The sequence below is a fragment of the Macaca thibetana genome, chromosome 20 (assembly GCF_024542745.1).
Source record: "Macaca thibetana thibetana isolate TM-01 chromosome 20, ASM2454274v1, whole genome shotgun sequence".
NCBI classification, from domain to species: Eukaryota; Metazoa; Chordata; class Mammalia; order Primates; family Cercopithecidae; genus Macaca; species Macaca thibetana.
Window position 1 is genome coordinate 70041233 of NC_065597.1, and position 25822 is coordinate 70067054.

The window sequence follows — 25822 nt, forward strand, 5'->3', positions numbered from 1 at the left end:
TCTAGGGAGCATCTGCAATGCTATGCACTACTCTTTTTTGAGACAGAGTCTTCCTCTGTCATTCAACCTCCCAAGTAACTGGGACCACAGGCGCCCGCCACCACACCTGGATAAGTTTTTGTAGTTTTAGAAGATACAGGGAATCACCACGTTGGCCAGGCTGTCTCAAACTCCTGACCTCAGGTGATCCACCGGCCTCAGCCTCCCAAAGTACTGGGATTACAGGCATGAGCCACCACACCCGGCCACTGTGTATTTCTTGTGCATTTTCACCCTGGATCCTTACTAGGGTATTAAGAAGTAGGTCTTAACCTCAGCCCCGTTTTATAGGTAAAGAAGCAACAGAGAGGCTGAGGGACTTGTCCAAGGTAACACAGCACTCAGCAGGGCTGCAGTGGAGCCTCAGCTTGAACCGCGTGTGCCTACTGCAAACACGGGGATGTGAATCACCACTGGAGTATTCCCGAGGCCTTCGTCCACCTTCCCATGAGGTACAGCACAGGAGCATATTTAAAGCTGGTCACCACCAACTCTGGGGGACTGCTCCCGCCTCAAAAGTGTCAGCAATGCCTAAAGCTCTACATCATCATTAATAAAAAGTCAGCAAGGCCGAGGCGGGCAGATCACCTGAGCTCAGGAGTTCCAGACCAGTCTGGCCAATATGGTGAAACGCCGTCTCTACTAAAAATACAAAATTAGCCACGCTGTGGTGGCAGGCACCTGTAATCCTAGCTGCTTAGGAGGCTGAGGCAGGAGAATTGCTTGAAGCTGGGAGGCACAGGTTGCAGTGAGCCAAGACCGACGCCATTGCACTCCAGCCTGAGCGATGAGATCAAAACTCCAACTCAAAAAAAAAAAAAAAAAAAAACAGTCAGCAGACTTTGGCCTGGGGTCACCCCTTAAACCTCCTGGGCAGAAAGAGGGGTGTGTTTGTCTCAAGCAAGACCCTGTCTCAAAAGACAGAGGGTGGGAGAGAAAGAGGGAAGGACGGAGAGGTGCAGAGAAAGCAGGAGAGAGGAGGGAGGGGAAGGAGAGGTGTATAAAAAGAGAGAGAGCAAAGATATAGACAGAGAGATCAAAAGAGAAAGAAACAGAGGGGGACAGAAGCTACCTACTCTTTCCTGTACCAGCCACAAGAATTACTCAGACCCACCCACAGAGTTCTGGGATTTCTGTTTCTGTACATCGCTTCTGAACTTATAATGAGAAGACACATATTTTATTGTTTCTCTTTTTGCAGTTTCTAGTAGACATTGGTCATGGAAAAATCTGGTGACCAAGAAATCAAAATTGCGTTTGTTCCTCTCCTTCCTCGACACAGAGAATGGTCCTCACGCCACATCCACCCTCCAGTTTACTGACGTGAACAAATGAACTTAAACACAAATCGTGTCCCCTGCTTCCAGCGACTGTCTAAAGTAGTAGCCTGAATGGGGAGAGAAGGGGGAGGAGGTTGATGCAGTGATTTTGCTGCCAAATACGCCAATTCTCCTTTGAGAGAACGTCCATTGGTCTGAGAATATCTGGCTTTTGTCACTTTCTTTTCAGTCCCACTTTATAGATGGACCAAGAAAAAACTGTGCTTGATCAACGAGTTAAGCCCAATAGCAGATTTCAACCCAGTGACAAGACCCAAGTGTTATTCGGTGCCCTGGGATCCCTATCTACAGCATGGTCCTTTCTTTGAGAGGTGCCTCTCTCCAAGACTCACAGGTGACCCAGCACCTTGCCCACTTCTAACCCCTCTAGGGACACAAACCTGCCCCAGGCAGCATGAATCAATCTATCTTTCTCAGGAACAGAAACAGAGACCCGCGGAAATGGTCACTGCACTGTGTTGGACTCCGTAAGACCAAGACCTTGCACATGAAGTCAGTATTGGCTCCATAGCAACCACCAGCCCTAGGAAGGTAAAATTAGGTTTGAGTCAAAATTAAGTCTTCCAGGGGAAGCTGATTGGGAGAAAAGAGAATAGAGGATCAAGGCAACCAGTATCCCAGAGCCTGGAAAGAGACAACTTAGGACTTGCACTCAAGTATGATCTTACTTGGGAACCTAGCTACCAGATGAAATTCCTATCCAGCTGCCCCTGCAGTGCCTTCTCCCTCTTTGCCCCTCCCTCACTTCCCAGGCCACTCCCCCTAGCTAGGGGCTTTCCCTCTCCACATTCCTGAGGCTGAGGTCCCAGAGGCCTGGTGTCCTGTTTAGCTGACTATCTCTCATTGTGCTGCACTTCCATGTCATTTTAATTAGAAGCAGCACAGGAAGCCTTCACTCCTAGGAAAGAGAAGACGGTACCAACTCAATTGGTACCAACTCAATCTACTCTTGTCGAGACTTTTTCTGCCCTTCCTGCCGCTTTTATACCTCTCCATACCATGGAACTGGGCATGTACCCTAACCCTAGATTGGCACCCTCCTTAACACAGTCCCTGTGTTATCTGAACAAAGAAGCCAACTCTACACCCAATCCTGTTGTCCCTATTTGCCTCTTTACCTTGAAAACAAAGACAAGCACATATTAACATTCTAAGTCTGACTGAGTTGGGGAAAGAGAGCCAAGAGATGTAGCGAGGGAGGTAGTGGCTGTCTGACACTGTTCTGGTTTTCAGAAAGCCCTGGTCTTTTCCCTGAATCCTTACAATAAGCCTCCTTATCACTTGAGCTGGCCTGATCCATCCTGATGAAAATTCATGAGGAGGGCAGAGAAGATCGGATCTGTAACCCTTCTTAGATCCCAAACCAGGAGCCGGAGCTAGCTGTCACTCTGGTCGTCGTCTGCTGCTCTTCTCTTCCCTCCAAGTTCTGCTCCCTCATTTTCCACCCACTTGTTAGAAGTCTAGTAGTCTTCCCTGGAAATGTATGCCCTCTTGCACCTCAGTTTACAGCTTTCAAAAGCTGAGACATGAATCCCCAGCAGCAAGGATGTAGCCAGTTAAGAGAATGACCCAAGCAGAGATCCCAGATGGGCCATCAGACATCATCCTCCCCAGATTTGTCATGGGCTGGTGTCAGCTCCCAGAGGTGGCATTAAAAGGTGATATTCTTTGCATAACTACTACCTTTAAAGAGTCTCTTGCTGATTGAAAATGTCTTTAGATAAACACATATTTTTGGTTTTTGTGGGGTTTTTGAGATGGAGTCTCGCTCTGACACCCAGGCTGGAGTGCAGTGGCACGATCTCGGCTTATTGCAACCTCCACCTACCAGGTTCAAATAATTCTCCTGCTTCAGCCTCCCGAGCAGCTGGGATTACAGGTGCCTGCCATCACGCCCGGCTAATTTTTTTTGTATTTTTAATAGAGATGGGGTTTTACCATGCTGGCCAGGCTAGTCTCCAACTACTAACATCAAGGGATCCACCTGCCTTGACCTCTCAAAGTGCTGGGATTACAGACATGAGACACCGTGTTCAGCCACACTTTTTTGTGTATATACTTACATAGACATGTAAAAGGAAAATAAATCTCGGGGGCTCCCAAATTACTAAGCTAAAGGGAAAAGTCAAGCTGGGAACTGCTTAGAGCCAACTTGCCTCCCACTGTATTCAAAGTCAGCCCTCTACTCACTGAGATAAATGCATATCTATCTGATTGTCTCCTTTGGAGAGGCTAATCAGAAACTCAAAAGAATGTAACCATTTGTCTCTTATCTACTTCTGACCTCGTATCTTCCCGTCTTCCTGCTTTTGCTTCAAGTTCTCTTGCCTTTCCAGACCAAACCAATGTTCACCTTGCATATGTTGACTGATGTCTCAGGTATCCCTAAAATGTATAAAATCGAACTGTGCTCTGACCTGGGACAGACATTGTCAGGACCTCCTGAGGCTGTGTCTCAGGCCTGAGTCCTCAACCTTGGAAAAATAAACTTTCTAAATTAACTGAGACCTGTGTCTCAGATTTTCGGGGCTCACAGACATATTCATGTAATCCCGTGAGTGTTTAAGTGCCTACCTATAAATAGTCACATCCAGACGTGTCAATCTTTGTAGCTACAGTCATACAGAATAAAGATGTAGGAGGTGGAAAAAAATGAACACTGTATCCTACAGGTTAACAGAAGGCCAAGACCATGGCCAATCAAGGCTTCCTGAGCAATGGACGGAGGGTTTGGGGTCAGGGGTGGGGTTCTGGGTGCATGATGAGTTCTCAATGATGGTGCCAGGAAAACGTACATGGATCAACATTGTGCAAAGCTCCAAGCCAAGGCCATGGCTGACCAAAGCCTCGCAAACAATGGGCAGAAGCACAGTGCAAAGCAAAAGCAAGTTTATTAGGAAAGTAAAGGAATGAAAGAATGGCCACTCCATAGAGAAGTCCCCAGGGCTGCTGGTTGCCCATTTTTATGGTTATTTCTTGATGATATGCTAAATGAAAGATGGATTATTCATGCCTCCTCTTTTCAGACCATATATGGTAACTTCCTGACATTGCCATGGCATTTGTAATCTCTCATGGCGCTGCTGGGAGTGTAGCAGTGAGGATGAACAGAGGTCACTCTAGTGGCCATCTTGGTTTTGGTGGGTTCTGGTCAGCTCCTTTACTGCAACCTGTTTTATCAGAAACCTGTTTTGTTTTGTTTTTTTTTAATTATGCTTTAAGTTCTGGGATACATGTGCGGAACGTGCAGGTTTGTTGCACAGGTATACACGTGCCATGGTGGTTTGCTACACCCCATCAACATGTCATCTATATTAGACATTTCTCCTAATGCTATCCCCTCCCTTAGCCCCCCACCCCCTGACAGGCCCCAGTGTGTGATGTTCCCCTCCCTGTGTCCATGTGTTCTCATTGTTCAACTCCCACATATGAGTAAGAATATGCAATGTTTGGTTTTCTGGTCCTGTGTTAGTTTGCTGAGAATGATGGTTTCTAGCTTCATCCATGTCCCTGCAAAGGACATGAACTCATCCTTTTTTAGGGCTGCATAATATCCCATGGTGTATATGTGCCACATTTTCTTTATCCAGTCTATCATTGATGGATATTCGGGTTGGTTCCAAGTCTTTGCTATTGTTTTATCAGTAAGGTCTTTATGACCTGTATTTGGTGCTGACTTCATATCTCATCCTGTGACTCAGAACGCCTTAGCCATCTGGGAACGCAGCTCAGTAGGTCTCAGTCTCATTTTATCCAGCTCCTATTCAAGATGGAGTTGCTCTGGTCCCCACACCTCTGACAGCTCTAAAGGTCTACCAAGCCACTGACCCTTAAAGTGTTCTGACCCCAGGGCTGTGACATATCTCCTTGGGAAGTCTGGATGCCAAGAGAAAGCAAGCAGGTTGAGGGGCCTATGAGGCCAGATCACGGCTGTTGGATGAACACAGACCACACACATTTCCACCACACCTCCGAGACTTCCTTCTTGGAGGCAAAACATCAAAATAACTCCTTAATGTATGGTCCAACCAGAGGACATAGAATAATCAAATAGATTTTGTAGGCTTGCCAACATGGTGAAACCCCGTCTCTACTAAAACACAAAAATTAGCCAGGCGTTGTGGTGGGAGTCTGTAATCCCAGCTACTGGGGAGGCTGAGGCAGGAGAATTGCCTGAACCCAGGAGGTGGAGGTTGCAGTGAGCCAAGATCGCGTCACTGCACTCCAGCCCGGACGATGAAGCAAGAATCCATCTCAAAAAAAAAAAAAAGAAGATTTTTGTAATCTCAGAGTGGTAGTGAAGATCTTTCTAATTATAACCCCCAAACCAAAAACCTTAAAACAAAAGATTCAAAATTCTGCGTACATAAAATTGCATGCATGAAAAAAATACCGTAAACAAAGTAGAAGACAAAGGGCAATCTGAGAAAATTAAAACCCACGAACAAAGGGGTAACATCATTTATAAAGAGCTTCCCCCCAATCAATAAGAAAACACCAAAGGAAGTCAATGGAAAAAAACAAGCAAAGGAAATATACAGACGATTTCACAAGACAGTCATGCAAATACCTCTTATGCACATTAAGAAATCCCCATAATCCTTGTAATTAAAACTTCACTCATAATAAAAGAAATGCAAATAAGGCAATATATTATTTTTTTACTGAGATTGACAAAGACGAAATCTGAATAAAGCATGAAAATTATAAGACTATCGGGCAACATGTATTCTTTATACATAGTGAAATTATACATTGGTCAACATTTTAAAAGTTGATAATATTTGGACTAGGGATTCCATTTCTCAAGTGTCTGCTGTTTAAACATCTGCATGAGTACAACATGACCTGTGCCAAGGATATTCATGGAAGGCCTTTTTGTAATTACAAAATACTGGGAACAACATAAATTCCATTATTCAGAAGCCAGGTAAATAAGTTATAGTGAATCCAGACAGTGTCAGTTAAGATAATGAGGTAGCTTTATATGGAATGACAGGGAGAAAACAGTAAAATGCACAGTGGTATGTATAGTACTCTGCATCTGTTGTTTTAAGAATATAGGCATTTCTAGTATATGCATTGAAATCTTCAGAAGACAGAGAAGAAAACGGTATTTTTTAAAAGGCTCATTTTGGGTTAGGCGTGGAGACTCACGCCTGTAATCCCAGCACTTTGGGAGGCAGAGGCAGGCAGATCACCTAAGGTCAGGAATTCAACACCAGCCTGGCCAACATGGTGAAACCCCATCTCTACTAAAAATACAAAATTAACCAGGCACAGTGGTGGGTGTCTGTAGTCCCAGCTACTAGGGAGCTAGGGAGGCTGAGGCAGGAGAATCACATGAACTCAGGAGGCGGAGATTGCTGTGAGCCGAAATCGTGCCATTGCACTCCAGCTTGGGTAACAAAAGAGAAACTCCGTCTCAAAAAAAAAAAAAAAAAAGGTTCATTTCGGAGAAGGAGAAGGATGTGGTAGGAGGAAAACTCACTCTATTTTGCTGACCCTGACCCTTGAATTTTGTACACTGGGCATATATTATTGAGGAAAATTTTTTTTATGCTACCTGAAACTTATTTGATTTTTAAAAGAAAATAATTTCAGGGAAAAACACATGACAACATTGGCAAGAACCCTTTGGGTAAGGCTTCATTTCTTGACATTTTTTGAAAAAAAAAATTAGCTTCCATCACATGATAAAGGAATTTGGGGTCTCTTTGGAGGACAGGAGTCCTTTCAATGTGGTTGGAACGCAGAAAAGCTGGCACTGGGGTAATACCTTAATGGATTTTACCAGGAAATATAAATAGCATGCAAGCCACCAGTTCCCCTCCTGTTCTCAGGGCAGGCAGTACTAATCAATCACTGCATTTTACCACTAAGGTAGATGCACTCTCAGATTGCAACCCAATGCTCCTGGGAAACTGGCAAATCCCACCAATCTGTGTGAGCTGAATCATCTGCGAACATTAAACCCCATCCTGAGGTAGGGTGACAACAAGGCAGTGCCCAGAAAGCTGGAACCATGGCCTCTACCCATATAGTTCCTCAGTGCCCCATGTAGGCCTGGGTTCGAGTCTTTGACAGCCAGTCCGCTACCACCACCCCATTCCTCCACCAAGCCCCGAATCACAGCAAGGCAGCCAAGAGCATGCAGCCAACTTCCAAGCCCATCGTAATGATACCCAGGCCTCCCCTGCCCATCCCGAATCAAACCACCCCCAGCACTTCGTAGGAAATGCCAGTTAACCTTCAGCAAGCAACTCAGGCTGCCCTCATTTCCCCCAACTTAGAAAATTCTGTGTAAATGTCAGATTAAGCTCTTCAGTCCTCTGCTTTTAAAATGAGAGATAAAATTTACCTCCCTATTCCCAGATGTTAAAATCTCTGCTTCTCCCCAGGGCAAAGAAATCAATGCAAGTGAGCTCCGTTTTTTTCCCCCCTCTTTGGAACACTACCACTTCCAGCAATTTATTTGACTGACTATGCCTTCTATTACCATGTAAATTGTTTCAGACTGCAGGGAAAAAAAAAAGTATTAATCTCCTCTCAGTAAGTCATAAAATAAAGAAATCAATTTCAAGGTCAATTTAGCCCAAATAACACCTGCTGCCCTTTTTTTTTGTAACATGCAGACTCCTCTGAAACGCAAGGCTGTTGTCTAAGGCGTCAAGAGGCAGCAATAGAAAACCCAGTCTCACGTCAGTCAGGGCAGTGACAGGGGAGACCCTGGTACCATGGCCCAGTGGCCCCAGGTGTGAGTTTGGGACAGACAAGATTCACAGGTTCCAGTCAGACAACACTCTGCAAGCCAAGGCAGCCGAGTGGCAGGAGAGCTGCACTGGGGGTCACGTAGAGTTGGGGTCAAGCCAGGAGTCTGGCTGGATGGCTGTTTCAGTTCTGGGAAAGTGACTTCACCTCTCTGAGCTTCAGACTCTACACTTGTTAAATTACTTAAAACGAGGGCTAGGTAACCTTACAGAATCCTTCAACCCAGTCCATTATGGACTTCGCCAAAGGTTACACATCCTGGAGAACTGGCCTAGAACTAGCCACTTTCATGTAGGGATCCTTCATCAACACGTAGGATAGTGTGGGGGTTAAACAGGCTCTGGAGCCCAAATCGCCTTTGATCCATGAATGAGCTGTATGGCCTCGGACAAGATATTTACCTTCTATCCTCTGAGTTTCTTCCTCTGGAAGATGGACATAATAACGTTATGTGTTTCTAGAAAGAGAACCCTCATCCTCATTTTTGGATGAGCAAATTGCATTCAGAGAGGGCAAGTGACTTGCCCAAGGTTGGCCAACTTAAAAGCAGCACATCCAAGTTGAATGCTGGGACACCTGAGCCTCAGGCAATTGACCCCAGCACACACCATACTTCCTTCTACAAACCATGTAAGGGAACAGAGGCATTTCCTCGGTACACTCATGTTCCCTCCATCACCGCCCCACAAACCCAACAGGGATGTGGCCAAGTGCAGATGGGGGCCAAGAGCTTCTTACAGTGGGTCCTGGACCCAGCAGACTGGGGAAACCCAACTTTACATCTCCCATAAGGAGACGGTTTCTCCCTACCCCACTCCAAACCCACTGCCTTGGCCCTGCCATCCCTGATGGATGCCCTCTCTGTGCAGTTTTTCAGCGACATCCAGAAGATTAACCAACTGCCCCTAGGAGGCCATGACATCCGGGCAGCCCCAAACCATCCTCGACTGTTGTTTCTGCCAAGGCCAGCCCTGTATTCTCAACTGTGCATCTAATCAACCACCCAACTGTACCTCCCAACCTGTAAAACACCTCCACCTGCAAAATCCTGTCTCATGTTGGCATCTCTAACGCTAATGCCTAAACTCACATCACTTTTGTTGCAGTGGCTTCCAAAAAAAACCTGCTTGACTCCAATTTCTCCCCCTCAGTCTATTCTCGATAGCCAGAGCGATCATCGTTGGGTAAAAAGTAGTTCTTGCCTCTCCCAGTTCAGTGCCCTCCCAGCCCTCTAAGTCTGCAAAGTGGTGTCCATTGCTCACATGGGGACGTGCTGAGGACTGTTGCCCTTAAACATGTAACTTGGTCATGGAGACACAAAACAGCCCACGTCTGACAAAGTCAACACTGATGCCAATGAGGACAAAGTGCCTGGATTTTGGGGGCTATAAAACTAGAAAGAAAAAAAAAAGCAGAATGCTACTTAACTGAGCATTTACTATGTGCTTCAATACACGACCCCACAGCTGACTACGTGGCAGAAGCAGGAACGGGACTCGGCCTCTGTGCCACAATTCTCAGTCTTTTTTTTTTTCAAGCTTTATTGAGCTAATTCACCTAGCAATTCTTCCAAGCGTACAATTCAATGGGTTTTAGTATACTCACAGGTGGGTGTGACCATCAATGAATTTTTAGAACGTTTTCATCACCATGAAACTCCATCACCTCCATCCTCCAACCCCCCATTCCCACAGTCCCAAGCAATCACCAATCTACTTTCTTCTCCATGGATTTATTTGTGCTGGACTTTCATATAAAAGGACTCATGCAACCTATGGCCTTTTGTGCCTGGTTTCTTTCACTCAGCATCATAATCCCAAGGTTCAAACAAGTTACAGCAGGCATCAGTGCTGCATGCCTTTTGTATGGCTGAAAATATTCTATTGCATAGACACACCACCTTTCGTTTTCCCACGAATCTGCTGATGGACATTTAGGTAACTGTCACCTTTTGGCTATTATAAATAATGTTACTGCGAACATTCCCAATATACGTTTTTATGTGGACATAGGTTGGTACTTCTCTGGGGTACGTACCTGGAAGTAGAATTGCTGGCTCATACCACAACTCTTTGCTTAATATTTGAGGAACTCTCAGGCTATTTTCTCAAGTGACAGCTGTTTATGAGGGCTCAGATCCTTCCATATTCTCATCAATACTTGGGATTATCTGACTTATTTGAGATGGAGTCTCGCTCTGTCACCCAGGCTGGAGTGCAGTGGCGTGATGTCAGCTCACTGCAACCTCTGCCTCCCGGGTTCTAGTGATTCTCCTGCATCAGCCTGCAGATTAGCTGGGATTACAGGCACCTGCCACCAGGCCCGGCCCATTTTTGTATTTTTAGTAGAGAAGGGGTTTCACCATGTTGGCCAGGCTGGTCTCAAACACCTGACCTCAGGTGATCTACCCACCTCGGCCTCCCAAGGTACTGGGATTATGGGCGTGAGCCACCGCAACCAGTACCGATTATCTGACTTTTAGATTCTAGCCATTCTAATGCATGTACAGTGGTATCTCTCTGTGGTTTTGACTTGCATTTTCCCGATGACTAACGTTGTCAAGCATCTTTTCATGTGACGACTGGCCATTTGTGTATCTTCTTTGGAGGAATGTCTGTTCGGATACTTTGCCCATTTTTTAATTGAGTTGTATTTGTAATGTTGAATTTTACATATTCTAGATATAAGTCTCTCACAGATAAGCAATTTGCAAATATGCTCTCCCATTCGATGGGTTGCTCACTTTGGAACAATGTCTTATCCTAAAGCATCTTGGTCATGTCAATTTCAAGTGCGTAACCAATGGGCCATATCCATTTTCAGAGCTTTCTGCCCTGGCTCCCTCTGGGACTGAGACCCAGGTTTTGTTCTACTTGCCTTCTTTTCAGGATTTGCTCTGGGAATGGCATCCGGGCAGCACAGGAAGTTTCAATAACAACATAATTCAGCCAATAGCGTTTAAGAACCTGCTAAGTGCCTGGCAGTAGGACAGAGAAGCTAAGAGTGTCAACATTTCAAGGAAACTGTCCTGGCTCAAACCTTGTCAATGCTACCTCAGCTCCTTGCTCTTCTTATCTGTAAAACTGGGGGTAATTGGGGCCGGCCATGGTGGCTTACGCCTGTAATTCCAGCACTTCAGAAAGTAGAGGTGGGAGATCATCGAGGCCAGGAGCTCAAGACCAGCCTGCGCAATACAGCAAGTTCCCCTCTCTATAGGGGGAAAAAAATTAATTAGATGACTGTGGTAGCACGTGCTTGTATTCCCAGCTACTTAGGAACTGCAGTGGAGGGATTGCTTGAGCCCAGGAGGTTGAGGCTGCAGAGAATTACTATCATGCCAATGTACTCCAGCCCGGGTGACAGTGAAACCTGTCTCTAATGAATGAGTGAATAAATAAATAAAATTAGGGATAATAATAGCAATAGTAAAACTAGCTACTTGAGTCAGGAGTAAATGAAATAACATATATAAAGCTCTGAGCATGAGTTCTGGCACACTCAAAGCCAGTGGTCTCCAAATTTGGCTTTATATGATAATCACCCAGGGAGCTTTAAAAACACGTACATTAGTTCCCTGTGGCTGCCGTCACGCAATTGCCGCCAACTGGGTGGCCTAAAATAAGTGAAATGTATTCTCTCACAGTTCTGAAGGCCCGGAGTCTGAAACCAAGGTGTGGGCAGGGCTGGTTCCTTCTAGAAGTTCTGTGGGAGAATTTATGCTATGCCTCTCCCCCAACCTCTACTGGCCACAGAGATTCTCAAGGTGCCTTGGCTTGTAGAAGCATCGGTCCCATCTCAGCCTCTGTCTCTACTCGGCCTTCCTCTCTGCACGTCACTGTGTCTTCTCCCTTTCCGTCTTTTTTAAAGACACCAGTCGTTGGATTCAGGGGAGGATAATCTCATCGTGACACCTCTAAATTAATTCCATCTGTAAAGACCCTGTTTCCACATAAGATCATATTCACAGGTTCCAGGGGTCAGAACTTGGGCGTATCTTTTGGGAGTCACTATTCAACCCACTAGAGCACACACACACACACACACACACACACACACACACAAAATGCCAAGAATTTTGTTCTACCTCACACGAATCCGGTTGGAATCTCCAGCAGCGACGCCCAAGGGTCTGCAGGTCTGGAATCCACCCAGGTGATGGCCACATACAGTTAGACGGTGAATCCAGGTCTGCACCCTGCATAAATGCTGCAGTGGTCCTAGAGGCAGATGGCTTTGGGGGAGTCAGGGTCACTCCACAACGTGGCAGGGTATCTATAAGGGGCCTTGTCAGCCCTTTCATCAGGACATCCCATGGTCTCACAATCCACAGAAGCTCATACACACCTAGCTGCACTCTCCACAGAGGTCAGTCAGTGAACACACAGGACACTCACAGGAAACTAACAGCTAGGGGCCAAGGGCAACCATGAATCCGGCCCAATGCCCATGTCTACAAGTTTAAAAATCCCAAGAGAGTCCAAAGCGGGAAACACTCCAAATGTCCATCACTGGATGAACAGATCAATAAAACATGGCCCAGTCATACAATAGAATATCATTCAGCCTTAAAGAAGGAAAGAAGGACTGAGTCATTCGACGACAGGATGAACACTGAAAATATTATGCTAACCAAAAGCAGCCAGGTACCAGCACCATACATGGCATGATTTCATTGATGTGAAATATCCAGAAAAGGCAACCCTGTAGAGACAGAAAACAGATTAGTGATTTCCAGGGACTGGAGGGAGGACAGGATGGGGAGTAACTCCTCAAGGGGTACAGGGTTTTATTCTGGGGAGATTAAAGTGTTTTGGAATGAGATAGAGGTGATGGCTGTACAACACTGTGAATGTATTAAATGTCACTGAATTGTTCACTCCAAAATGGTTAATTTTATGTTATGTGGACGCTGCCTTTATTTTTTTACAAAAGACTTCCCAAAAATTCCCAGCAGACCCAGACTTCTATCCCTCCTTTTGTGCTTCGGCCGTATTTTTTTCAAATAAAAATAAATATACAAACCACAGATTTCTAACACACATCCATACAATCAAAAGCAGCTTTCCTCTCCATTCATCTCAAAAGCCATTAAAATTAATAGGGTCTGTATCAGGAATGTCTAATAGAGTTACCAATTCACTGAATCAAGAAACAGGCCCAAGCAGTAACAGCACTGCAGTCCCGGTGCAAAGAGAACGTCCATCTAGAATGAGTGGGGATTGATTAACAATACCCAGTCCTCCTCTCCCATCCGTCTCACAGGGACAGCCTCGAACACCTGAGGGTAACCACACTCAGGAGAGAATGATCCACCTGCCTGTGCTGCCATGCAAGGGAAAGAGTTCCAAAAACAGAAGCTGGAGGGGGAGAAAAGCCAGCCTGGGAGAGAAACTACCCTTGATCTCTGTGCCCTTGTGAGGGAATGCACAGCATGAAAAATGTCCATTTGCAAGTGGGCAATGGTGTCGGAAATAGACGTAATGAGACAAGGGAAGACGGAACATCAAGAAGTCTTGGCAAAAACGCTGGGAGACGCAGCTTGGTGATAAAGGAGGGCATTAGCGATGCAAGATGAAACTCGGACGTATTTCTGGCTCAAGATGCTGAACGCAGCACTCCAGTTTTCCCAAGGACGAGAAGAGCAGGGGAGCTGCTGAAGGAGACACGGATTATTACCGAAGCTCTTGCAAAATGAAGTCGGGGAGAATGGCAAAACAAGTGAAGTGTTAAATAAATACTTCCTGAATGTAATCACGAGGGAGAACACTAAAAGTAGGATGTCTGACAAGGGCTTTTTATCCAATCTGCCCAGGGTTTCCTTAGGGCTCCTCAGAGAGGAGCTGTCAGTCACCCGCATGACATCACAGGCGACTGATGCAGAAATAGGACAGTTGGAGCATGGGGTACTAGGCAGGCTGATTATAGGGACGTGGTCCAGACTCGGTGGAACCAGGAATGCCTGGCACAGTCTTGAGCTCCCTAGGCCATTCCCGGAGAGAAGTCCCTCCAAATGAAGATGACATCACCAGAGAAACTCTGCATGAGAGAGGTGCAGCCCATGGGCTCCAGGCTGCGGTAGCCCAGCATTGAAGATGCTGCTGTTTATTTCAGCAGACGTATAACCTTGGGCAGCTCACTCTGTTTCTCTGAGCCAGTTTTCCCCTCTGTAAAATGGGGCTAACTGCCTACATCACAGGAGGCTGTGAAACGAGACAATCCTAAAAGCCCAATAAATCTTAGCTCTTGTCGTCCCCACTTTACAGACACGAAACTCAAGCCCAGCCCAGGGTTAAAAGAAAACTTCAGACAAGTTCAATTTGATAGAGTTTAATGGAGCAAAGCAAAGAAAACGATTGGTGAAATCAGGCAGCCTCCAGAATCACAGCAGATTCAGAGGCACTCCAGGGTTGCCTCGTCGTCAGAACAAATTTATAGACAAAGAAAAACCTAAAGTGACGTACAGGTATCAGAAGTGACATCGGTTAGAGCTCGGCGCTGGCCTTCTTTGAACGCAGTTTGAACACTCAGCAGTGTAGGAGTGGCTGAAGTATGGCCGCTGGGATTGGCCAACCCTCAGCTATTACTACAGATACGTACTATGAAGCTAGGTTTTCATTGTTGTCTGCCTATGAAGCTAGGTTATGGTTTGTCCCCAAGAACTCAAACATAGAAGTATGAAGTCCTTCTAAGGCCACATTGAGTTGGCTTTAACAACAGTTAAATAACAAGCATGGATGTTAGTAGGTACTGGCTACTTTTTGCTGTGCATGGCATTCTATGGCTGTACATTTTTTGTTTAAATGTCATTTGAGCTCTGCAAGAACCTGCAAGCCAAATTGCCTGGGTTCAAAGCCAGGCTCAACCTCTCCCTAGCTGTGTCAACCTGGGCATATTATGTTACCTTTCTGTGCCTCAGTTTCCTCATCTGTTAAAAAGAGGACAGTATGAGAAGTTAAATGAGTTGATGTCTGCAGAGGTCTCAGAATAGAGCCTGGCCCCCAAGTGCTCAATATTATCACTGATTTTTAGCTCATCTCACAAACAAGGCCCACAGAGGGTGAGCCTAAAGATACACAGCTGAATGAGAGGCAGAATCTGACTGTCACCCACGCTCTTCTGCTTTCTGCACTTGGGGCTGACTGGTAACCACTTCCTCAAGGAAGTTCCCAGGGTCATCTGAGGCAGGGCAGGTGGCAGAGGTTAAGATATTGAACTTTGATTAGTCGGGCGTGGGTGTGGTGGCACGTGCCTGTGGTCCCAGCTACTTGGGAGGCTGGGGCAGGAAAATCGCTTGAATCCAGGAGGCGGAGCCTGCAGTGACCCGAGATCACATCGCTGACATTCCAACCTGGGCAACAGAGTAAGACTCCACCTCAAAAATAAAAAGATTTAAAAACAAACAAAAAAAAGTGATGAGCTTTGAAAATGCCTGGGTTCAAGTCCCAGCTCTGCTCTGGCTTTGACCTTGGAGGGCTATTTAAAATCTCTGATCTTGGTCTCCTCACTGTTAAGGGGGGCACTATACTCGCACCTCAATTCCTCAATACCTGGCAATGCCGATCACGATGGCCAGTGCGGTCCGTGTTTTCCACTGGCTCCAGTCCAATGCCCTATGTGGAAGGTGAGTCTACCTTCACTAAGCCGTGTCATTGCATTCTTTCACTCAGCTGGCTCTGAAGGCCCGTGCAGCCAGAGTCGTGCCTCAGATGCTCCTTACTCCCCATCAGCCTGTCTCTACCCCAGCCTCACTTCCTGTGGTGCAGCCTCATGCAAGTGAGGTCTGATACTCCCGAGGCCGAGAGGAATCCAAGTCCCTGGGATTAGGGCTCCCTCGAGACTGCCTGCCTGCAGAAGAGGGAGCTGTCAGCTCTTTTAACAGTGAAATAATTGCAAGTTTGAATGTGGATTCTATGCTGAACAACTGCAATTAGAAGCCACCTTCTGTTCGAAACAACTGCTGCTTAAATGTAATCCTGCATTGTGCCTAAACCCCAAAGGAGTCTCTCAGTTTTGCCTTCAATTACACTTACTCATCTGTATTACAGTGTCCTTGGTTCTGTTCCTACATCTTTCATCACTTTCTACCTCTTAGAGGCTTCTCTTTGTCCCTAGATAATATCCTAACGCCTTACCTGAGCCCACCTTGCATACAGTCTGCGTCCCACTCACTCCTCCCTCCTCTTCCTCTACTCTGGGCCCTGTCATGAGCTGCAACTATACAGTGTTTCTTTTTGACCCTTGCACCAGCTGTCTGTCACCCTGGCTTGGAGAGCTTTCTGTTCCCATTCTGCAACTGAACTCCTACACATCCTTCATGTCAAAGTCCAGACATCACCTCCTCCGGGAAGCCTTCCCTGAAGTTCCACACTAACCGTGAGACTCCTGTAACATGCTCTTGCAGCATCGTGCCCATTACCCCCGTGACACTTCCTAAAGCTTGTAATTAATTACTTGCATATGCATAATTACAAACTAGATGGCTGCCTCCACCACTGACTTGTGTACTCCATTCCTGTTGCAAGGTTGCTCCTGGATCCTCCCTCCAGGAACCAAGCACAGCCCCAGTGACACACATAGATATTGAACAAGAGTGTTTAATTACACAAATGGCTTATTCCTCCCAAGGAGAGCAACTTGCTGGAGGCAGGACCCGTGTCTTCGCCCAATGTCTATTCCTTGTAGAACTTAGCGCAGTCCCTGGCACATGAAAAAATACTCGGTCTGAATCGGCAGAATTTTTAAGCAGACTCATGCTTTACCTTCTAGTTTCTTTTCTGTCAGAAAAAAAAAAATGCGCATAGCAGCCCAAGAAAGCCCCGCCCCCTTCTCCTCTGGATCTGTCAAGTGCCGTCTACAATGGTGACTACGTGGGTATTTGCATTTACCTAAGAAGACAGACAACACTTTCCAGTTCATTAAAAATCCATCCCTGGTCTGTGCACACTGACAGCCCTTGAATCATCCCAGCCTCCCCTGGGGAGTTGAGATAAAGGAAAACTGTTTCCCTTGTCTTAGCCTGTCACGTGCTCATCGTTCCCACAGAGTGACTGGGAAGGACCAGCGTGGATGCATGTCATTCCCAGCTCTGTCGTTTGAGGAATGGGATCATTACGACAGGTGACCACATAAATGCCATCTGCCCTACAGCTTCCTGGGCCTGGGTTGCCCTTGGCTGGAATCCCACCAGTTTGCCTTTAAACCTAAGTGTAGGAGTCCCCATCTCTCGGCCTCTATGTGCAGAGGCAGGGCAGTGTGAGATGCCACGAAAGGTAACATTTGCATCCTCTCCCCAAAGGTATCCAGTGTGGAGAGCTCAAAACCCACACAAAGCAGATGTTTGAAGGCTGAAGCCTCCCAAGGGGAACAACCAGCATTGAAGCAGGACCAGCTGGAGCCGGCACCGCAGCCAAGTAGCCCTGGCTCTGAGCTAATGCACACCCAGCTGGCCGCCTGGCAGCGGGTGGCATCCAAGTCACCCAGGGGGTGAAGTGGGGACGTCTGTAAAACCACTTCTCCCACTCCTTGAGAGGCTCTGTAAGCTCAGTCGGCACTTACCCCTCGGAAAACGGCGCCAGGCTGAGACCCACACAGCTGAGGATGTTTTCCCACAAGCTCGATTACCAATCAGTCCCTGCAGCTGCTCCCAGATCAGAGTGGAATCCAATCAGCCGGCACTCCCACAACCCAGAAAAGCCGGGCTGCCCTCACTGGCTCTTCAGGCCCAACTGTTATTCATGCATCCGTTGTTGGGGCACCCCTATGCACCATCACTATGCTGGGCCAAGGGAGGCAGCTGGGAACAAGGGAGGCGGGGTCCATGCCCTCTTTGGGCTTACAAGCTGCTGCAGGTGATACTGAGCAGATAAAGAATTAACTGGGGGTCGGGCACAGTGGCTCACACCTGTAATCCCAGTACTTTGGGAGGCCAAGGTGGGTGGATCAGCTGAGGTCAGGGGTTCAAGACCAGCCCAGCCATGTTGGTGAAACCCCCGTCTCTACTAAAAATTTAAAAAAAAAAAAGAAAAAGAAAAAGAAAAAAATTAGCTGGGCGTGGTGGCAGGCACCTGTAATCCCAGCTACTTGGGAGGCTGAGTCAGGAGAATAGCTTGAACCCAGGAGGCGGAGGTTGCAGTGAGCTGAGATCGAGCCACTGCACCCTAGCCTGGGCAACAGAGCGAGACTCCGTCCCAAAGGAAAAAAAAAAAATGAATTAACTGGGCAACGACTGTGTGGTAAGTGCCACGAAAGGAAAAGTCCAGCGAGCTTCGAGATCTTACCTGGTGCACCAAGTCCGGGAAAGTTTCCCCTAAGCATGGCAGGAGATGGCAGAAGGAGCAGCCCTCAGCAAAACAGGGTCTCGCCAGAGCATGGTTTTAGCAGCAGGAAGAGCTGGACCAACAGGTGGGCTAGAGGATTGGGGTTTTAAAGGCCACGCCGCAAGCAGCAGGAGGGTTGAAGCAAGGTCAGGTGTGTGTGTGTGAGAGGCCGGGGCTGGATTCTACAAGTGCACACAGGGATGCGGGGAGCACAGTAAGAGGCCACAAGGGGAATCCCAGAATCAAGGATGCTGTAGGAGGCACATACAAGGGAAGCAATGAGAAAGAGGAGATCAGCAAGTGGATTTCCTAGGCCTCGGAAGTGAAGGCGGCTGGGGCGTGATGGACGAGAGGCAAGAATGCCTGTAGGGTTTCTGCATAAGCACCTGTTTGGCCACCTGCACTATTTCCTGAGCCTGGCGATCCTAGTAGAAGTGCAAGTTGGGTGGGGAGAGAGCAGGTCCAGTCTTCACTGATTTAGAGAATTAGGGGTGTGGCCGGGCATGGTGGCTCACGCCTGTAATCCTAGCACTTTGGGAGGCCGAGGCAGGGGGATCGCCTCAGGTCAGGAGTTCAAGTCCAGCCTGGCCAACATAATGAAACTTTGTCTCTACTAAAAATACAAAAAGCCGAGTGTGATGGTACCACCCTGTAGTCCCAGCTACTCAGAAGGCTGAGGCAGGAGAATCACTAGAACCCAGGAGGCGGAGCTTGCACTGAGCCGAGATCAAGCCACTGCACTCCAGCCTGGGCAACAGAGTGAGACTGTCTCAAAAAAAAACGGGTTGGGGGTGGGGTGGGGAGGTTTCATGCACTAGGACTTCTGGGATTGAAGCGCAAAAACACCCTGGCCCGATGGAGATATTTTATCTTCATTTAACCTTCATTCCCTCCATGGTTCATTATTGATACTTCACAGAGGAGTTCCTGAGGATGCCTTAAATTTTTGCCGAGAACCTTGAAGACCTTACATCTAACAGCTGTTGGCACTAAATTAATAGAACAACGAGGCAGGCTTTCACCCCCATGCCAGGAGTCACTGTGTGGGAATGTTTGCAGTAAGTTCCTGATCTCCTGGTGGTTTTTTGTGTTTTGAAATGGACAATTCTTTTATTCTAGTCAATAAATTTCTAAATGTCAGACCATGGATGGGGTTTTCCTGGTGGGCTTTGGAGCCCAAGGTCCTTCTTGGGATGCAGAGAGGATAAGGGAGCTGGGACAAACCTCTCCTTTGTACACTCCACCCTTCCTTTTACATACACACACCCCACCCAACAAGCAAATTTTGGCTGCCAGAAAGACCAGACGCCAAAGTGCCTCCTGATGAATGAGGCTAGGTGAGAAGCTCAGGTCATCCATCAGGAATCCCCAGGCCAGGCACAGTGGCTCAGGCCTGTAATCCCAGCACTTTGGGAGGCTGAGGTGGTTGGATCACGAGGTCAAGAGATCAAGACCACCGTGGCCAACACAATGAAACCCCGTCTCAACTAAAATTACAAAAATTAGCTTGGTGTGGTGGCACGCACCTGTAGTCCCAGTTACTCAGGAGGCTGACGTAGGAAAATCACTTGAACCTGGAAGGCGGAGGGTGCAGTGAGCCAAGATGGCACCACTGTACTCCATCCTGGCAAGAGAGTGAGACTGTCTCAAAAGAAATCCCCAAACCCCAGAATCTCTCCACAAATTGTCATTTTCTTCTTAAATTTGACTTGGCCTCATCCCCTCTGCTCTAACATGAGGCTCTTTATATTAGGCTGCACCAAAAGAAATCAACCTTTGACAGTTTCCAACCTAAAGAAGAACCATGTCTTCCGCTTCATGGCTTCTATTATGCCACCTGGTGTGAACACTAACTTTTAGTTTTTGCAGGAATATTAATGTGCTTGATCATAGCACACTGCCTCAGACCTCACTCGGGCTATGATGTAATGTACAGCACAGTCACTGCCTTGCTGTTTTAAAATTTTGCAAATGATCAATTCGAGACCACACCTGGCCTCAGGATTGCAAACATGTAGTAACAGAAAAGCGGTTAAAACCATTTATGGGGCACATTCTGGCAGCACAAGACACTGTGCTGGGCATTACACAGATGATTCATTCTGGGGATAAAGATGAGGAGGGGGAAAAAGCTCACAGGTGTTCATTATATGAACTCAAATAAGGCACCATTTTTCCCACTAAAACGCCAGCAGATGAAGCCACTTACTGTCCTAACAGAAAAATGTTGAGGTGAGGAGGTGAGACCCTCCAACAGCTCTATGCCTCCCTAACACCCACAGACTGAAGCAAGAGCTTGATCCCACTACAATGCTGCTAGTTACAGAGCCAATCAGACCAACAGGAGCCTCATCAGACCCGGAGTCTGCTTGTTCTCAGATCGCTGCAAAATAATTACCCTGCTCTCTTCGGCAGGAGAACAGTTTGCATTCACTGGGAGAAATGTGTGATTTGATAAAGACATCCCACACAGGGCTCCTAGGGATATTCCATTAAGAGAGAGAGAGAGAGAGACCAGCTTGGAAATTATCCTGATAGTCTCCCGCATTAGAAAATCTAGAAGACGGGAAGCGGGAAATTGGGGAGAGAGGAGCAGACGAGGAAAACGGCCTCTGCGGAGGGTTCTGAACTTTAGCAACGGCTCCCGAAGGATATTCGTGGCTTAACTCCTCTTTAATCTTGGCCCAAGTGCTGTAATAAGCCACTCTGAGAACTTAATAACTCCTCAGCATCCAATCAATAGCAGCTCTGAAAAAGCTCTTCCCTCTATTTATTTAGTTCTCTAGCACTCAGACACTTCAGCTTTTTATTCCCCAAGATACCTGAAGCCGAACTTCTCTCCCTTCAGGAACAGGCAGCTTGCTGACATCCACCCAGAAGGTGAATCTTTAAGAAACGGGCTTGGATGAGAATTCTCTACGTTGGAAAGGCAAGAAGCACCAAAGAGACAAATGAGATGGTATTCCTGCCGTATCTCCAAAACCAGCGGAAAATAGACTTTGGCACTTCTCCTAGTTCCTGTTAATGCAAAACCTCATTAGGATCTTTGGGGGAAAGGGGCAGGATACACATCTTTATAGGATTCATCTGGGAAATTATCACTTTCCAGTTTAACAATTGCAATATGCAATAAGTATTCCCCCAAAAATACTTCCGCTCTTGGGGGAATGGGAGGGGACTATTTGTCTTGATTTTTTTCAACCATGCTTCTTGGTGAATATAAATTTTGGATTCATTAGAAATACAAGTAGGGAGGGACTGAAGGAGAAAAGGAAAAAGGATTATCAAGTACATGTTAACAGGACCGCATCAAAAGATAAGTATTTCTGGCTAGGCGCAGTGGCTCACGCCTGTAATCCCAACACGTTGGGAGGCCACTGCACTCCAGCCTGGATCACTTGAGGTCAGGAGTTCGAGACCAGCCTGGTCAACAAGGTGAAACCCCATCTCTAAAAAAAAAAAAAAAAAAAAAAAAAAATACAAAAATTAGCTGAGCATGGTGGCAGGCACCTGTAATCCCAGCCTCTCCAGAGGCTGAGGCAAGAGAATTGCTTGAACAGGGGCAACGGAGGTTGCAGTGAGCCAAGATTGCACCACTGCACTCCAGCCTGGGTGACAGAGTGAGAGTCTGTCTCAAAAAAAAAAAAAAAAAATGAAACTTTCTGCAAATCTCTCTATCCCTCCTCCCAGCCAAAGAAGCAGATGTCTTCACTTCTAAGTGCAAACATGGGTGACCCATTTGCTGCAAACTTCATATCATGCCAGCTTTTGATGCTATTTTTTTTTTTTTTTTTTTTGAATGAGAGAAAATTCAGTGTCCTGGCACCAGATTCTCTGGGCACATTCCAGCCCAAGAAGAGGTTACATTTTATGCCAAATAAAGATAGAGTTATCTTTTCTTCCTATTTGGACAGGAAGGCACCACCCCAATCGGGTCAAGCAAAGCAAATGGATTATTCACTGGTTAGGTCCACACAATGTAGCACTTTCCTGCCCGTCTCATGCGCCCCTGGGAGCTTTGTCTCGGAGACGGGTAGCTCCAACCCTGGCTGGCATGGGATGTGTGCTCACTCCTGTCAGGTAGGAGTAGATGCCAAGCAGGGTACTGTCAGAAATTACCACTTTCCAGACAGACTGTGATGGCTTTGGGCAAGGAAACTCACTCTTCTGCGCTCTAGGTGTGTCATCCATAAAATGAGAAAAGTTGAATCTGCCTGATACAGAGCTGCTAGGATGATCACCGAAGACAGAGGACACACAGGGCATGTGAACTCGATGATGGCTGAGCCGTGATGGCAGTGATGAGGACGCTAATGAAGATGATGATGATGATGATAATGAAAATGATGATGATGATAACGATCAATGGTTTGCTTTTCCTTAACTTCATCCGTTCCTTAATACCTGATTTCTCAGAGTTAAAATTAAAAAACAGCCTATTCAGAGACAGCAAGTTAGGGTGTGTTTAGGGTAACAGAAGCGTCATAATTGTAATGAAACACATCCCCTTCATAAAGCAAAGGCACTTCCAAGAAAATAAAATAATCCCGTGAAATCCCTCAGGAGAGGCTGTTATATCACAAGGTGAATGGCCCTGATTTTCACAAAGTTGTTAAAGTATCCCTTTGTTATCTGGTTAGCCAGGGGACAAGGCCAGAAGCCACTTAGCACAGTGCCTTCTGTGTAGCCTTATCAAGCCGCAGGGTATGAAAAGCCCAACTCACAGCACAGTGGCTGGGCGGCCACCGTCCCTACAACTCACCTGGGGTTTTGAGAACCATCTCCTTCTGCAGCCAAGCCTTTCTTGCAAAATGAAACAACAAAATAATGCCTTTCCAGAGTCCACTGTAAGCCCCCAGGTTTCCCTAAAAACGGAGCTCAGAGATGCACAGACTAAAACAGAGAGGAGTGACAGAAGCATTGACACTTAAAAGCATGTAACGCATTTTGGGAGGCCGAGGTGGGCAGATCACTTGAGGTCAGGAGTTCAAGACCAGTCTGACCAACCTGGCAAAACCTCATCTCTACTAAAAATAAAAATTAAAAAAAAAATTAGCTGGGCATGGTGGTGGGTTCCTGTAATCCCAGCTACTGAGGCACGAGAATCGCTTGAACCCAGGAGGTGGAGGTTACAGTGAGCTGAGATCACGCCACTGCACTCCAGCCTCAGTGACAGAGACACTGTCTCAGAAAAAAAAAAAAAAAAAAAAAAAAAGCATGTAACAATTTTCTTACCTTATAAAACAAAAGCAGCTACTGAGATGTGGCAAGCCAGGGTTGTATGAGAATCAGAGACCTATACAGAGGGTTAGGAGGCTACAGACAGACACGGCACAATCAGATCCTCATTTTCCAGGCAAGTGCAGCCAGCAGCATTATCGCTGCATCAAACTATACAAAACCACGGCACTTTCTGAGCCTTTGTTTCCTCACGTGGAAAAAATGAAACCGACGAACTCGATGCCCTCATAGATCATTCGTAGGCACAAAAATTCTGCCATTCTAAGATTATACATCTGTCTGTTGTACAAATTACTCCACCTTCCACCAAAAGCAACAGATAAAAATCTCAAGAGCTCATCAGAAGAATGGCATCAGGGGGCAAATCCATGAAGCTAAACAGAAACAGATATGGTTTGGGAACAGACTTGTTTCTTTTTCTCTCTTTCTTCTTTTTTCTTTTGAGACAGGGTCTCGTTCTGTTGCCCAGGCTGGAGTGCAGTGGCACAATCACAGCTCACCTCAGCCCCGACCTCCTAGGCTCAGGTGATCCTCCCACATCAGCCTCCCTAACAGCTGGGACTACAGGCACACGCCACCACATCCAGCCTACTTTTTGTAGATATGAGATCTTGCCATGTTGCCCAGGCTGGTCTTGAACTCCTGTGCTCCAGCCATCCTCCCACCTCGGCCTCCCAAAGTGTTGCAGTTATAGGCGTGAGCCACTAGCCACTGCGTCCAGCCAGGCCTGATGCTTAGAGAGGAGCCTTGGGATGCCTGGCTGGGGAAAGGGAAGATGCACACTGGGTCCAGGACTGGGGCCCAGGGAAGCAGACAAATGAGGCCTCCTTTAGAGGAAGCTCAGGTTGATTTCTGGTGCATTCCCTGGAGCTGAAGCTCTCAAAGTTGGCAGTGCCCAAGTCACATGATGTACATACTACAAAACGGTGTCTCAGGCTCTGCCTCCAGCAATTCCAATCCAGTATACTCAGGTGGGGGTCCAGGAATCCTCATTTTAAGAAGCACCCAAAAGTGATCATAACATAGGCAGGGGAAGAGGTGGAACAGCTCAGGTCAAAGCAGGGATGAGAAAGCTGGAGAGGAACCACCTTTGTGGCCTTCACCTCCCACCCAAGGCTGTGGGCAAGGGACAGCGTCCCCACCAGCAGCCAATGAAACGTGGACACTCCTGTCTTGCATTGCTCACACCTGATGCCTGGAGTCAACCCTAACACTCCTCCTCTAAACCTCCGATCTTCATGATGTCCTCCCAACTTGAGTTTCATAACAGAACCAGAATCTCTCAATTCTCGTCATCTCCATCCCACCATCCCGGGCTGGGGCACCATCATTACGACAACTGCCTAAATGTCCTCCCTGCCCCTGCCTCATATGGCCCTCTGTGCATGCAGTGGCTGGGGCAGCCTTCATCAAACGTCAGGTCACGCCATTCTTCCACTTAAAGCCCTTCAACCACCCGCCGATCTCCCCTGTGTCCCTGTCTGCCCTAGCTCCCACCATTACCTGTCTGGCCTCAACCCTGAGTACCTTTGCCTTTGCTCATTCCACTTCCTACATAGTCCACTGCACTTCTTGCTCCTTCTGCCCCATCCCGATTGCCCTAAATATCCGCAGAGTACATTCCCTCACCTCTTTATGTCTTGGCTCAAATATTATCTCTGTGAGTCTTTGTTTGGCCACCTTTTGTAAAACTGCCAACCCTACTCTTCAAGGACTCCTCTCTCCCCTGTGGATTTTCTCCATTACACTATTTCACAGATTCTCTCTTCCCGCCGCATAGGTCAGGGGTTCTCAACCTTGGGTGATTTTGACCACCAGGGGCCATTTGGCAATGCCTGGAGAGATTCTGGTTGTCATGACTGGAGAAGAAGATGCTGCCATGTATCTAGTGAGTAGAGACTTAGGATGCTGCCAAGCATCCTTCCATGCACAGAAGGGCCTCCCATAACAAACTGACCCAAAATGTTAACAGTGCCAAGACTGAAAAATCCAAACCACAGAATATACTGTTAGTGGCCTCAGCAATTTTTGTCTGCTGTGTTCATTGCCATGGACTCACTGCCTAGAAAAGCATCATGAACGTGGTATGCACTCAATAAATACTGCTCAAAGATA

General features: G+C 46.9%; 1 protein-coding gene across 4 annotated transcripts in view; it reads right to left on the reverse strand.

Annotated features, from left to right (window-relative positions):
* The window catches only part of RBFOX1 (RNA binding fox-1 homolog 1), a 2487135-nt gene that overhangs the window by 2110013 nt on the left and 351300 nt on the right, over positions 1-25822 (reverse strand). The window lies entirely within an intron of this gene.